The sequence below is a fragment of the Ursus americanus genome, unplaced genomic scaffold, assembly GCF_024610735.1.
Source record: "Ursus americanus isolate L20-20 unplaced genomic scaffold, mUrsAme1.1.p SCAF_45, whole genome shotgun sequence".
Classification (NCBI taxonomy): domain Eukaryota; kingdom Metazoa; phylum Chordata; class Mammalia; order Carnivora; family Ursidae; genus Ursus; species Ursus americanus.
Genome location: NW_028273627.1, coordinates 2,522,986 through 2,528,421, shown reverse-complemented (window position 1 = coordinate 2,528,421; position 5,436 = coordinate 2,522,986).

Genomic DNA, 5,436 nt, shown 5'->3' with positions numbered 1-5,436 from the left:
CAGGTGGTGGAGGGGCAGCAGTGTTAGTTTGGCCCTGGGTCTCAGGGGTCCCCAATCCCCAGCGTTGCAGCCCCAGGCCCCTTGTGATGGGCCTCTGGGGGACTGACCTAGGGTTAGGGTTAGCAACCAGGATGCCAGCAGGTCCGAAATGCCGGCTGTGCTGTGAGTGGAGGGGCGGGCGGAGTGAGGGCGCTGGCGAGCAGAAGCCTGGGCCCAAACATTTTGGCGCGGGGGCCTTCGAAGGTGGCTGGGGGCTCAGAGGGCTCTGCCCGTTCTCCCCCCCTGAATAACCGGCGGGCCCCCTAGCGGCCCACGGGTGGGGGGCTGCAGGGTGAATCTGGCGCTGGGTCTCGGGTCCCCAATCCCTGGCGTTGGGGCGCCAAGCACCTTCGGATGGGCCCCTGGGGGACCCACCTTGGGTTAGGCTTAGCCCCCAGGAGGCCATCAGGCCCAATCCCCTGGCTGTGTAGCGCGCATTGCGGCGGGCCAGGGGAGGGAGCTGGCGAGCGGGACCGTGGGCCCACAGGTTTTGGCGCTGGGGCGGCCTTCGAAGGTCTTCAGGGGCTTGTAGGACCGTGCCCCTTCTCCCGCCTGAATGACCGGCGGCGCTCCTAGCGGCCCGGGTGGCGGGTGGCTGCAGGGTGAGTCCGGCCCTGGGGCTAGGACGTCCAGGATCCCGGGCATGGCGGCGCAAGGCCCCTTGGGAGGGGCCCCTCGGGAACCGACCTAGGGTTAGGGTTAGCCCCCAGGAGGCCGGCAGGTCCGATCCGGCTGCTGTGTTTCGATTGGAGGGGCGGGTTGAGGTGAGGGCGCTGACTAGTGGGAACGTGGGCCCAAGCGCTTTGGGTCAGGGGGCCATCGAATGTGGAAGGGGGCTTGGAGGGCCCTGCCCCTTCTCCCGCCGGGAATGAGCGGCAGCGCCCCTAGTGGCCCAGGTGGTGGAGGGGCAACAGTGTTAGTCCGGCCCTGGGGCACTGGGGTCCCCAATCCCCAGCGTTGCATCCCCGGGCCCCTTGTCAGGGGCCTCTCTGGGACGGACCTAGGGTTAGGGTTAGCAAGCAGGATGCCGGCAGTCCCAAAATACCGGCTGTGCTGTGAGTGGAGGGGCGGGCGGAGTGAGGGCGCTGGCGAGCAGGAGCCTGGGCCCAAACATTTTGGCGCGGGGGCCTTCGAAGGTCGCTGGGGGCTCAGAGGGCCCTGCCCGTTCTGCCGCCCTGATGACAGGCGGCGCCAATAATGGCCCGGGTGGCGGTGGTGTGCAGGGTGAGTCCAGCGCTGGGGTTCGGAGGTTCCCAATCCCCAGCGTTGGGGCGCCAAGCCCCTTGGATGGGCCCTTCGGGGACCGACCTAGGGTTAGGATTAGCCTCCAGGAGTAGGGCAGGTCCGATCCGCCTGCTGTGTTTCGAGCGGAGGGGCGGGTTCAGGTGAGGGCGCTGTCTAGTGAGAGCGTGGGCCCAAGCGCTTTGGGGAGCGGGTGCATCGAGGGTCCGGGGGTGGGGGGCTCGGAGGGCCCTGTATGTTCTCCTGCCCTGAATGAGCGGCAGCGCCCCTAGTGTCCCAGGTGGTGGAGGGGCAGCAGTGTTAGTTTGGCCCTGGGTCTCAGGGGTCCCCAATCCCCAGCGTTGCAGCCCCAGGCCCCTTGTGTTGGGCCTCTCGGGGATTGACCTAGGGTTAGGGTTAGCAAGCAGGATGCTGGCAGGCCCAAAATGCCGGCTGTGCGGCGAGTGGAGGGGCGGGCGGAGTGAGGGCGCTGGCGAGCAGGAGCCTGGGCCCAAACATTTTGGCGCCTGGGGCCTTCCAAGGTCACTGGGGGCTCAGAGGGCCCTGCCCGTTCTGCCGCCCTGATGACAGGGGGCGCCAATAACGGCCCGGGTGGCGGTGGGGCGGAGGGTGAGTCCAGCGCTGGGGCTCGGGTCCCCAATCCCAAGCGTTGGGGCGCCAGGCCCCTTGCGAGGGGCCCCTAAGGAGCCCACCTAGAGTTAGGGTTAGCCTCCAGGAGGCCTGCAAGCCCGATCTGCTGGATGTGCAGCGAGCGGAGGGGCAGGCCGAGCTGAGGGCGTTGAGGAGTGGTAGCGGGGGCCCAAGACTTTGGCGCGGGGGCCTTCGAAATGCGCCAGGGGCTCGGTGTGCCCTGCACATTCTCCCGCCCTGAATGACCAGCGGCGCCAATAAAGGCCCGGGTGGCGGTGGGGCGGAGGGTGAGTCCAGCGCTGGGGCGGGGGTCCCCAATCCCTGGCATTGTGGTGCCAGGCCTCTTGGGACGAGCCCCTTGGGGGCCGACCTAGGGTTAGGATTAGCCCCGAGGAGGCCGGCAGGCAGGATCCATGGTCGGTGTGGCGAGGGGGGGGGGCGAGACGCGGGGAGGGCGCTGGTGAGTGGGAGCGTGGGCCCAAGTGTTTTGGCGCAGGTGGCCTTCGAAGCTCGCCAGGGGCTCGGAGGGCCCTACCCGTTCTGGAGCCTGAATGACTGGCGGCGCCCCTAGTGGCCCGGGTGGCGGGGGGCTGCAGGGTGAGTCCAGCGCTGGGGTTCGGAGGTTCCCAATCCCCAGCGTTGGGGCGCCAAGCCCCTTGGATGGGCCCTTCGGGGACCGACCTAGGGTTAGGATTAGCCACCAGGAGTTCGGCAGGTCCGATCCGCCTGCTGTGTTTGGAGCGGAGGGGCGGTTTGAGGTGAGGGCGCTGACTAGTGAGATCCAGGGCCCAAGCGCTTTGGGGAGCGGGTGCATCGAGGTTCCGGGGGTGGGGGCCTGGGAGGGCCCTGTATGTTCTGCCCTGAATGAGCGGCAGCGCCCCTAGTGGCCCAGGTGGTGGAGGGGCAGCAGTGTTTGGCCCTGGGTCTCAGGGGTCCCCAATCCCCAGCGTTGCAGCCCCAGGCCCCTTGTTATGGGCCTCTCGGGGACTGACCTAGGGTTAGGGTTAGCAAGCAGGATGCCGGCAGGCCCGAAATGCCGGCTGTGCTGTGAGTGGAGGGGCGGGCGGAGTGAGGGCGCTGTCGAGCAGAAGCCTGGGCCCAACATTTTGGCGCGGGGGCCTTCGAAGGTCGCTGGGGGCTCAGAGGGCCCTGCCCGTTCTCCCCCCCTGAATAACCGGCGGGCCCCCTAGCGGCCCACGGGTGGGGGGCTGCAGGGTGAATCCGGCGCTGGGTCTCGGGTCCCCAATACCTGGCGTTGGGGCGCCAAGCACCTTCGGAAGGGCCCCTGGGGGACCCACCTTGCCTTAGGCTTAGCCCCCAGGAGGCCATCAGGCCCAATCCCCTGGCTGTGTAGCGCGCATTGCGGCGGGCCAGGGGAGGGAGCTGGCGAGCGGGACCGTGGGCCCACAGGTTTTGGCGCTGGGGCGGCCTTCGAAGGTCGTCAGGGGCTTGTAGGACCCTGCCCCTTCTCCCGCCTGAATGACCGGCGGCGCTCCTAGCGGCCCGGGTGGCGGGTGGCTGCAGGGTGAGTCCGGCCCTGGGGCTAGGACGCCCAGGATCCCGGGCATGGCGGCGCAAGGCCCCTTGGGAGGGGCCCCTCGGGAACCGACCTAGGGTTAGGGTTAGCCCCCAGGAGGCCGGCAGACCCGATCTGCTGGATGTGCAGCTCGCGGAGCGGCAGGCTGAGCTGAGGGCGTTGAGGAGTGGGAGCGGGGGCCCAAGAGTTTGGCGCGGGGGCCTTCGAAATGCGCCAGGGGCTCGGTGTGCCCTGCACATTCTTCCGACCTGAATGACCAGCGGCGCCAATAAAGGCCCGGGTGGTGGTGCGGCAGAGGGTGAGTCCAGCGCTGGGGCGGGGGTCCCCAATCCCTGGCATTGCGGTGCCAGGCCCCTTGGGAGGAGCCCCTTGGGGTCCGACCTAGGGTTAGGATTAGCCCCGAAGGCCGGCAGGCAGGATCCATGGGCGGTGTGGCGAGGGGGGGGCGGGCCCAGCGGAGGGCGCTGGTGAGTGGGAGCGTGGGCCCAAGTGTTTTGGCGCAGGCGGCCTTCGAAGCTCGCCAGGGGCTCGGAGGGCCCTACCCGTTCTCGAGCCTGAATGTCTGGCGGCGCCCCTAGCGGCCCGGGTGGCGTGGGGCTGCAGGGTGAGTCCAGCGCTGGGGTTCGGAAGTTCCCAATCACCAGCGTTGGGGCGCCAAGCCCCTTGGATGGGCCCTTCGGGGACCGACCTAGGGTTAGGATTAGCCTCCAGGAGTTCGGCAGGTCCGATCCGCCTGCTGTGTTTCGAGCGGAGGGGCGGGTTGAGGTGAGGGCGCTGACTAGTGGGAACGTGGGCCCAAGCGCTTTGGGGCAGGGGGCCATCGAATGTGGAAGGGGGCTTGGAGGGCCCTGCCCCTTCTCCCGCCGGGAATGAGCGGCAGCGCCCCTAGTGGCCCAGGTGGTGGAGGGGCAACAGTGTTAGTCCGGCCCTGGGGCAATGGGGTGCCCAATCCCCAGCGTTGCATCCCCGGGCCCCTTGTCAGGGGCCTCTCGGGGACTGACCTAGGGTTAGGGTTAGCAAGCTGGATGCCGGCAGGCCCAAAATGCCAGCTGTGCGGCGAGTGGAGGGGCGGGCGGAGTGAGGGCGCTGGCGAGCAGGAGCCTGGGCCCAAACATTTTGGCGCCTGGGGTCTTCCAAGGTCGCTGGGGGCTCTGAGGGCCCTGCCCGTTCTGCCGCCCTGATGACAGGCGGCGCCAATAACGGCCCGGTTGGCGGTGGGGCGGAGGGTGAGTCCAGCGCTAGGTCTCGGGTCCCCAATCCCAGGCGTTGGGGCACCAGGCCCCTTGCGAGGGGCCCCTAAGGAGCCCACCTAGAGTTAGGGTTAGCCCCCAGGAGGCCTGCAGGCCCGATCTGCTGGATGTGCAGCTCGCGGAGCGGCAGGCCGAGCTGAGGGCGTTGAGGAGTGGGAGCGGGGGCCCAAGAGTTTGGCGTGGGGGCCTTCGAAGCTCGCCAGGGGCTCGGAGGGCCCTACCCGTTCTGGAGCCTGAATGACTGGCGGCGCCCCTAGCGGCCCGGGTGGCGGGGGGCTGCAGGGTTAGTCCAGCGCTGGGGTTCGGAGGTTCCCAATCCCCAGCGTTGGGGCGCCAAGCCCCTTGGATGGGCCCTTCGGGGACCGACCTAGGGTTAGGATTAGCCTCCAGGAGTTCAGCAGGTCCGATCCGCCTGCTGTGTTTGGAGCGGAGGGGCGGGTTGAGGTGAGGGCGCTGACTAGTGAGATCCTGGGCCCAAGCGCTTTGGGGAGGGGGTGCATCGACGGTAGGGGGGGGGCTGGGAGGGCCCTGTATGTTCTCCTGCCCTGAATGAGCGGCAGCGCCCCTAGTGGCCCAGGTGGTGGAGGGGCAGCAGTGTTTGGCCCTGGGTCTCAGGGGTCCCCAATCCCCAGCGTTGCAGCCCCAGACCCCTTGTTATTGGCCTCTCGGGGACTGACCTAGGGTTAGGGTTAACAAGCAGGATGCCGGCATGCCCGCAATGCCGGCTGTTTTGTGAGT